The sequence below is a fragment of the Lytechinus variegatus genome, chromosome 14 (assembly GCF_018143015.1).
Source record: "Lytechinus variegatus isolate NC3 chromosome 14, Lvar_3.0, whole genome shotgun sequence".
Lineage (NCBI taxonomy): Eukaryota > Metazoa > Echinodermata > Echinoidea > Temnopleuroida > Toxopneustidae > Lytechinus > Lytechinus variegatus.
The window spans coordinates 8,469,198-8,480,349 of record NC_054753.1 but is presented as its reverse complement, the minus strand read 5'-3'; positions in this window follow the sequence as shown (position 1 = coordinate 8,480,349).

Here is an 11,152-nt window from a genome sequence, read left to right as displayed (position 1 = left end):
TTTTAGCCAAGAACAGACCCCTCTTATAAAAAAAGTTTCAATGAATGTTTAAAAAATGACAAATCCCTGTTGACACATGCAAACAAGTCAGTATATTTCTTTGTTTGAATTAGTAATAAGTTCAGTCTTTTGTAATTTCTGTCACTGTAAACAAACAATTTGGTCCTAAGTATATTTTCAATTCTCATTAATGATATTGAATAAATTTTCAACCCCAAGCTGTATGTCTTGTGCCAACACATACAGTTCTTGCATCTAGCTGGTACTCTTATATCCTTTGAGAAAAAGGCCCCCTAAATTAATGAAAGATTTGATCCAGTTTACCCAACGTTTTGTGAAAATAATGCCAGTCAAATACATGTTTGGATCCACTATACCCCAATGTCTTGTGAAAACCATAAGCCATATACAAAGGGTTGCGTACACTGGACCTGACCTTTCTGGAATTTAGGGGTCCCTGTTTTCCATTGCTTGTGTTAGGTGAGATTGCCTGATCAAATTGGTTTGGTTTGGTTCATTTATTTCTTCTTTCACAACATTTGTACTGACATCATACAAAATACTTTTTACATCTTAAGTACTTTGGTTGTCGCGCACACTTAAAATCTACAAAGATCATATTAAAAAGAAAAAGTATATATACATGTACATGTATGTCATGATAGAGGAGGAGACCTCCAAGAAGCTGAGCTTGTCAAAGTAAGGTCCCCCAAAAGAGAATACATGGCATGAAATTTTAACTAGTTTAAAAGAGATTAGGGGTAAAATTTACCCAGAAAAAACAAAACCCGATGTGATGGTACAAGCCAGCAATATACATTGACATACAGTAGAGTAGACACAAATCATTGTTTTACTTGTTACCATTTAATATATATATATATCTCATGAAAAATATTAGCATAATCATTAATGATTGAACATAGAAAAACATATTTCATAAAATGCATACATACATGTATTATAAAAAATGCAAAGGTGATATAAAGTACTGCACATACTAAAATTGTGAATCATACATATATAGTTTCTATAACAAGAATTTCAAACATAATCAAAATTAGTATTTAATCAAGCATTGTCCTCCATACACAAGTTTGAAAATACAGCCATTATCAAAGAAGTTAGAGTCATGTAAATACAAATACGTTTTGTACAATATATCATACTGTACAATTGATTATCTTCCAAAAATTATGAAAGAGATCTATCCCATCTTATAACACCTAAATTAATGTGATTTCATGGTGATTCCACGAAAAGAATCAATAACAAAGACAACTATTGATGTTTTATCATAACTAATCAAAATGATCAGCTTCTCCTTTTTCATTTTAGAGAATTTATGATATTCACAAATTAGAACAGACAATATGAAAAGAAGTTATCAAAAGAAAATTGTTCGAAAGGCAATATCTAAATTTAAAAAATAAATCACTCTGGTTGCCCAAACCTTGAACAGACTTTAAACTGCGTGACCAACAACAACAAATGTATGCAAGCACTTTCCTTACATTGTTCATGCACAAATTGTTGTACAATGTAAAATATTGTTAAAACATATAGGGGAGAAATCTATAGATACAAGTTGCATACAACGTTCACATGTGAAGCAGATTTAGACCATATAAAAAAAAGAGTTCATTTAAAAGTGAAAAAAAATAAAATCATAGAAGAAAATTTTGAGAAAAATGGACAGACAATAACAGGCAAGTTATTGAATGTTGACAGCACCAATGCCATAGAGATCCTCAAATTGGCAATGTGACCAAGATGTGTGATGTCACACATGGAATTTAAATCTCCCTGTTTGATACTAAAAATAAATCAGAGAAATTTATTTTGCCCATTCTAATGATATGACTAGGCTACATAGGACAATCAATTCATTCATAATAGACTTTATGAAGCCCATATTACATGTACATGTCCTCATAAGATATCTTAACGAATCAAATAATTTTCTTATTGACAAGGGTGTATAATTTTGAACAAATTGGTTTCATTTTGCTGTATGAAAATACATCAAGCAAAAATTATCAAGGCTAACGTTAGAAATTGTATTAAAGAATGAGCAGAGTTGCAATTTTATACATAATTTTTTTTTGCATTTATCAAGGAATAATCAATCAATCAAATTTATAAATGAGCTAATAATAAAGAATGAGATGAACAATTCTTAACGATACAATTTCATTTTGTCAATAATTATTTACATCACAACTATTAAAAATAATGTTTGTCCCATGGAAGAATGCATATATACATATATAATTGCTTTGGATATCTATTTTTACCAAGAAGAAAGAAATGGCAGAGGGAATGACAAATAAAATAAAAGAATGAATAAGAGAGAGGGAGAAAGAAAACATATCGAAATTCATTACCCATTAAACACTTCACATTCCACTTCCACACCTCTTTCAAATCAATAGATTATTTCCAAAATACATATCTCCTATGGTGTTGCTGTATATATAAAAAAAAAATCACTTCATTGTTTCTACATTTACATGAAACTGAAGAAATGAGTTTACCTAATTCCAAGAGTTAACAGTTCATCATCTAACAAACTGTTTTTACAAAAGAAAGAAACTTCTTATAACAATTCTTGTCAAGAACCCATGCTACAAAAAAAAACACATAAAAATTGAATCAGATCATCACTTATATATGACAAAGTTAGAATGATCCATTTAAAACTTTTGCATTATTGTGTCAATGAAAATGGGTTGGACGACAACCCTTTAACATACATGTAATGGCCCAAATTCTGAACTCTGGTTGGCTTAATTCTGGTCTAATGTGGTCGCGTCATGGTCTAGTGTTTTTGACTCTCGCCTTTCAAACAGAAGGTCTCGGGTTCGAATTGTAGCCATGGCATGATTTACTTCAGCAAGAAATTTATCCACACTGTGCTGCACTCGACCCAGGTGAAGTGAATGGGTACCCGGTATGAGTAATTCCTTGCATGCACAGAGTGCTGATGATGGTAGCTTGAGCTAAAGCCAAGGTACATGTAATAATAGCAAGCGCTTTGTATCCTCAGGCAAAGACACTATATAAATCCAGCTATTTTTATTATCATTAATGTTGTGGCTTAACTATGAAGAGCCATTCATGGCAAACATTCAATTTGACAGTGCATCCATGTTCAATTTATTCAAAACTATTCAGGAATGATAACTCTAATGCTTACTAGTAGCTTCACCATTTCAGCTTGGAAAGAGAGCAGAATAAATACCAGAAGTATACAGTGTCAATAATTTTGTTCTTGTATTTTTGGCTTCTCGTATTTCTAGCACTAATTAAACCATGGACTTACATGTATTTAAACCAGAGTTCAGAATCCGGGCCTATGCTTGTGGGAAACACCTATGGTGAGCCGAGATACAACAAATTATTAACTCCCAATATGATATATTTCAGTGTATACAAAGTGCAAAAAAAAACAAGCCAGTTGTTACGGGGACATCCCGATAGACCGCGGGTCCGATAGACCGCGGGTCCGATAGTCCGCGGGTCCGATAGACCGCGGGTCCGATAGTCCGCGGGTCCGATAGACCGCGGGTCCGATAGTCCGCGGGTCCGATAGACCGCGGGTCCGTTAGACCGCGGGTCCGATAGACCGCGGGTCCGATAGTGCGTGTAAAATTATGATCAGATATATCAAATGTCATCGAGAGGTCCAAAGGTCAAATGATACGAGACCATGGGGTTCTATCAGGTGCGGATCCATGGGGGGGGGCGAGGGGGAACAGCCTCACCCATCCCCCCCCCTCAAAAAAAGAGGGGAGAGGGGAAAAGGAGAGAATAAAAAGAGAGAGGAAGATGGGAAAAGAAGATAATAGAAAAGAAACTAAGAGGGGGAAAGGAAAGACAAAGAAAAAGGGAGAAGAACAGGGGGAAAGAAGAGAAAAAAGAGAGGAGGGGAAAAGGAAGAGAAGAAAAGAAAGCTAGGAGAAAGGAAAAGGAGGAAAAGAAGAAGAAAAAAAAAAGGAAGGAAGAGAAGAATATTTAAATGGAGAGGAAGATGGGAAGAAAGATAAGAAAAAAGAGAGATAGAGGAAGAGGGGAAAAGAAGAGAATAACAAGAGAGAGAGTGTAAGGGGGAGGGAGAGAAGAAAAAAAATAAAAGAGAAAAAAGGAAAAAGGAAAGAAATAAAAAGAGGGATAAGTAATGGGGGAAAGAGAAAAAAAGAGGAAGAGGGAAAAGAAAGAAAAGAAAAGAAAGGAAAAGAAGAAGAAAAGATAGGAAGAGAATAATATTAAAAAGAGAGAAAGATGGGACGAAAGATAAGAAAAGGAGAGATGAAAATGAATGTCGAATGTCCCATTGGGGGATTTGAAATCTCATCTTTTTAGGTTGGAATATCAAAAATTTTCAGTTAATCGTTGAAATATGTATCGTCTTGATGACTAACTTTTCGACCAGTCCATAATATTTAACATTTCTGCTAGGAAATGACTGTTAGGACATGTGCGTTTGCCCCCCCCAACAAAAAAGAGAGAATCAAGGCTAAGAAAAAATAGAGAGAAAAGGAAAGGGATTAGGATGAAATATACTATTATTTTCCAAATATTATGTCAAAATCTATCACAACCTTGTATTTTTGTAATAAAAGTGTCAACATATTTGCTTGCTCGCTACGCTCACTGCCAACTTCTTATTAATTTTATGCGATACGCCATATCGAGCCCCCTCGAAATTGTTGGTTCATTACGGAACCTGGACAAATCAACTTTGAGCGGCCGATCGGGGAAAATATGGGTGAAAAAAATGGCCCCTCCCCCTATTGGCGGAAGCTGGGTCCGCCCCTGACTTAGGCTTTCAGGATAAAATACAGGAAAATTCTAAAAAAAAATCAGATCACGCTTCGCGTTCTCATTATTTATTTAGGCCTTGTGAGATACCTCAATGTGTTTATCAAGAATAAAATCTCAGATTTTCTTTAACGTCTACCCCCCCCCCATTTCATTTATTTTTTATCTTGGTGCCCTCAGCCCCCCCCCCCTCCTGCACCCATGCTGAATAAATACGCCACTGATGAGGATAATTAGTCGAGATTGCATATTTCCTAGAGGTTATCATTGATATTGAAGGGTATACTAAAACAACAGTATAGAAACTACAGCTCCTGTTCACAATATTCTAGTAGGGCCTACTCTGGTGAGAAGTTAAACCAAATTGAAACCTCCCAAAATCACTCGTGCTTCGCGCTCCCATTGATATTACATCATGGGCGGAAATCCCACCTACTCAAAATAGTAGGGTAGACACAATATCAAATGTCCCCCTACTATTTTGGTCTTTGATAATCATAGAAATACATCATTCTAAATCGGAATAAAACATGTATTTGGGACGAGATGACCTTACTTTGGCGATGATAACCTTTTTTTCCCCGCCCCTTGTCCCCATAGGCGGATCCAGGGGGCCGAGCTCCCCTCCCCCCCCTCTTGGCGGAGCAAAAAAGAAAAAAAAAGGAAAGAAAGAAGGAAAAAAGGAGGAAAAAGAGAGGAGAAAAGGAAGAGAAGGACGACGAAGGCATAAAATAAGATGAGGGGAAGACTTGGAAAATAAAAAGAGTCTTTCGTGCAACTATATAAAACTTTCGCTCGCGCTTCGCGCTCACATTGCCTATTAGGTGATTTACATATCTTGTTCAATATGGAGTTCGAATATCAAGTTTGGAAGTCAATATACAACACATATTTCACCTCGGAAATCGAACTTTCATTATGTTGTGTAATTTACAATTGGTTTTTAAAAAGTGCTTTGTAAAAATGTCAATTTTATGGTTTGAATGTTAACATTTGCTGCTTGCGCTACGCGCTCGCAAATTTTGATTTATCAGGTACATATATTTTCGTGTAATCCATAAAGTTGTCAAAATATCCCTTTTCTGGTATGATTGTTAAGGCGCATCAGCTAGAGCGCTGCATGCTCGCATTTTGATTGGCGAGTTATATAAATGTTTCAATATTGTTTATACAACAAACTACTTAAAATCCCCTTTTCGTGACAGTTTATCAAAAATTATAGCTCGCGACTTGCGCTCGCATTAATGGTTAAAAATATATAAAACGATGCATCCAATTCATACTCACAAAAGTAAAATGTCCAGTTTTATGCCATGATATCATCAGATTTCGCGCCCTCATTAGGCATTAATAAATATGATATCAATTTAATAATTAAATTGTCCCTTTGTTTCATCTCGCGCTTATTAAGATGAATAGGAAGATAGTCATCATTTTCATATGATGGCATGTCGTAAGGATGTCCCGGTCCTATGTCAAAACTCAAAGTAATAATAATATCAGCTCTCTTTTAAGTGCGATCCATATCCACCTTACAATTTTTCAACAAAGTGCTAGAAATATAAAGCTGCTCTTTTTTTCAGATCGGACTATCAAAGTTTCATGATTTTCATGATTAAAGTTGTATTTAGAATGCCTAGATTCTAGGTCTAAATATGAAACACGCTCGCGCATGTTTATTCAGATACCCAACTTGTTCTCTAATTTAAATCATTATCTAGTTTCAGATCACAATATCAAAAAAAAAAAATTCTCGCGCTTTGTGCTCGTAATATTAATGTAGGAAGACGCCATATTACTCATCCTTTTGATGATTTACAAAACATGAACAGAGTGGCCCACTTTTAGGTCTAAATCTCATTTTTTTTTCTGCTCGCGCTTCGCACTCGCATCAATCGTTAAATTACATAGCTATCCTGTTCACGATTACAAAAACTGATTGAAATTTTCCATTCTTTCTTTTAAAAAGTTCAAGAATTTTCAGCTCGCGCTTCGCGCTCGCATTTTTGATTGTTGAAATATGTGACGCCTTCATGGCTAAGTGCAAGCAGTCCTTAACAGGTACCAGTTTAAAACGTATAATTTTTTTTTGCTCGCGTTTTGCGCTCGCATTATTAATATTAATTTTTTAGGATTTACAAATCATGAATAAATCGAGTGTCTCGTTCAGTAAATATTATAGGACTAAATCTAGAAATTTTCCGCTCGCGCTTCGCGCTTGCTTTAATTGTTTACTCATATACCTATTCTGCTTGAGTTAAAAAAAAAGTGCTTAGAATTTCCTTTCTTTGGGTGTAAATTTCAAAAAGATTCAGCTCGCGCTTCGCGCTCGCATTATTTGATTGTTAAATGCTACTTTAACAGGTATCCTTTTCATCAGTTCATTTCCCTTCGCGCTTTGCGTTCGTAGTAATTATTAAGTTGCATACATGTCTTTTTCAGGAAAACAAACATTGCCCAGAATCAGTTCAAATTTTAGGAAAAAAAATACATAAAATTTCCCCAAAAATTAGTTCGCGCTTCGCGCTCGCATCATATAAATGAGGATTATGATATTATGTATTGATTTATAAGAATAAAGCCAAGAAGTGACTAATGAGGACTACCCCTTCAAAGAAACAAACAAAAATTATCTTCGAGCTGCCGATCGGGGAAAATATGGCTGAAACAAATTTCCGCCCCCCCCCCATTGGCGAAGGCTGGAACCGCCCCTGTGTCTCACCTACCATTTGGTATTTATGTATTCATGGTTTTTTTTCAAGAACACATTAAAAAGTGGTCTTTATTTTTATTTTTAATGTGATTATAAGATAATTTAAGTTAGCCTGGCCGGGAGGTAGTGGGCGCCATTTTTCGAAAAGTACACATGGGCGCAAAACATCAGATCAAATTTACTCCCCCTCCCTCCCCTTGAAATCCTGAATCCGCGCCTGGGTTCTATAACAATAACCCAATTAGGGCAATCACCCCCTGACAACTACTTCAAGGAAAATATTATCCCCATATTTTTTACCGCCGGGGGCTGTTACCCCCCCCCCCCCGGAAATTTACTCTCCAGACAATTACCCCAGATAATTATGAAAATAATACTAGTAATTGTGAAAATGCCTTAACGTGACGACATGGTGTGGTACTTTATCTTACCATGTCGTAATTAATCATTGGCGGCCGAAGGCAAAACATTTAGGGGGATCCACCTGAAATTTTGGTATGGACACAGGTAAAAAATTGACAAGCAAATCAACCAAAATTTTAGGAGGGACCACCAAAATATTTTGACAAGGAAAAAAAAGAAGGTTATCAACCAAAATTAGGGGGGGGGGGGCAAAATATTCTAGGGTGGTCTACCTCAATTTAGGGGGGGGGGGAAGTAGAAAAGAAATTGACGACCAAAAAAAGGTTCTCAACTGAAAATTTAGGGGGGACCGTCCTCCCACCTAAAATTTAGGGGGGAAAGCCCTCCCCGCTTCCGCCGCCTATTAAAGTAATTAATAAGCTTATTATTTCGACATAGTGATATATTCTATCTTGTCAAGTCGATATGTCCACATGGCAAGATATGAAGTGTACAAGTCCCGGCAAGAATCCCGATATATCGCCATGTTGACATCACATGTAACATATTTAAGTCGACTTGGCAAGATACAATATCTAGCCATGTTGACATATAACTTTTTATAAGTGAACTGACTTGGCAGGATAACGTATCTCGCCATGCGGAAATAATTAGCTTATTTAGTCGACATGTCGTCAAGTCGATGGCATTTTAGAGGCTCCGTATGGCGCCTAGAGGGCATATTTCCGGGGGGGGGGGGGGTGTAACAGTCCCCGACCACGGGCGGATCCAGCTTTCGCCAATAGGGGGGGGGGGCGAAAAATATTTTGATCAACATTTTTTTGATTGGCCGCTACAATCTGGCTTCTTTTTTTTGATGGTTTTTCAGGGGGTAGTCCTAACTAAAGACTGAAGTTTTAAGTATATGTTAGTATTTATTTCTATAAACAATATAACGTATCTCATGTGGTCTTAATATATAATGCGAGCGCGAAGCGCGAGCTAAAAATCTTTGATATTTTATGTCCTTAGAACTGAAGATTCAGAGCAGTTTTTATAATCATGAACAAAGATAAGTATCCGACTAAACAATGCGAAGCGCGAGCCGAAATTTTATCATATAGTAACGTGAAAAGTGACTCAATTAGGACTGTTTTAATATTGATGAATGAAGAGGATACAAGTATCACCAATTGAATAATGAGAGTGCGAAGCGCGAGTTCAAAATTTCTGATATTCCGACCTGAAAAAAAAGGAACAGTCTAAGCGCGTTTTTATTTAAATAAACAAGCTGTGTGTCTCAAACAATTAAATGCGAGCACGAAGCATGAGCTTATTTTTTTGATATACTGACATGATAAAGGAGCATTTTTACAAATTTTGGTAAGAATTTCCAAAGAGCATAGGTTTCTCACAAATCAAACAATGCGAGCGCGCAGGGCGAGCTGAACATTTTGATACACATTAACAATTTGTGTAAATCAAACAAAATAATGAAAGCTTGATGTGCGAGCTAAAAAAATTGTGTGCAAATTGATATCAGAAATGAATATATTGTATATATATTGGTTATATATTAGTGTCATTTAACCCTCTTGAATGGGATTCATTACACAGGCAATGCGAGCGCGAGCGAAAAATTTTATATAAAGTCTATTTTCCAATTCTTCCCCTCACCTTTTTGGGGGTATCCTTTCGGGGTCGGGCCGGTCGTTACGAGGCTGTAAATTAACCATCATGGGTAAAATACCCCTTTCTCACCTTTCTTTCTGTTTTTCGTAGTTTCTATCAAAGTAAAGAGTACACTTTTTTTCTGCAGGTTGTCAAAAAATAGGGGGGCTGGGGCCGGCTCGGCCCCCTCCTGGATCCGCGCCTGCCGACGATTAAAATATGGAGATAATATTTTCCTTGAAGTAGATGTCAGGGGGCGATTTGTCTTGTGGGTCATCGTTATAGAACCCCATGGACTCGTATCAATGACCTTTTGACCTCTTGATGACATGGATTTCACTATGTTGTCCTGATCATAATTTTACACACACCGCGGACTATCGGACCCGCGGTCTATCGGGCCCGCGGTCTATCGGGCCCGCGGTCTATCGGACCCGCGGTCTAACGGACCCGCGGTCTATCGGACCCGCGGTCTATCGGGCTGTAACCGTTTTCACATACGCGACAAGGGGAATGATTACAAACTACACGCCAAATTAAAGATTGACAAATTAAAAAAAAGGCAAAAAAATTATGACTGATCATTCATAACAATATTGCTGGCATTCATATTTCAAGAATTTATATTCACTCTAAGGGAAAACTGAAATGGCCTGCCATATTTAACAGCGATCATGTCCAACTTCAGTTTTTAACCCTCATATGACTCTGATGTTAAAAAAATCTATATGAAGAGTATTTGACAACATGAACCGAAAAGCTGTTTGTGCGTTTTGACCACAGAATCAACCCCCTTTCATGGTGAATATTACAATAGTATGAAGAATGCAATGTTAAAGTCAGACGGCATCGGCATTCATGAGGAGTTGATAACTATTTGCTGATCCCAGACTTTGTGTGAAAAGCATTGGAAATGCCTGTAACAGACACAGTTTTGGGGGAAAGCGCACTTGGTGTACCATCAAGAAATTCTTAGGCAAAGTCTGCGAACGCTTTGAGCAATTGTCAGTATTACTTATTGAATTGAATTTGAATTGAAGGTTTTATCATCATGTCATCACAACCAATGGCTGAATTGAGGAAGATTTACCAAGTAAATATATAAACATAAACAGTGAAATATTTGATGTAAATCACAACCGCAACAACAGTGAAAGTAAACAAATATTTTTTGAAAGAAATGTCCAATAACCAATTAATATTCTGGTAAACTTTGGAGACATCGTTACATCATTAACAGCTCTAATATTGGTGACCATCTTTTCATAAGGATTATTGATCTACATGTATAAAGACTGCATAGAGGTTTCCACTGGTTTCTCTATTGGTTTTTAAAGGTCAAGTCCATCCCAGAGAAATGTTGGTTTGAATAAATAGAGAAATATCATAGCATAATGCTGAAAATTTCATCATAATCAGATGTAAAATAAGAAAGTTATGACATTTTAAAGTTTCACTTATTTTTCACATAACAGTGATGCACAACTCAGTGACATGCAAATGAGACAGTCAATGATGTCCATCACTCACTATTTCTTTTGTTTTTTATTGTTTGAATTATACAACATTTCATTTTTCACATATTTGACAATAGGGACCAAC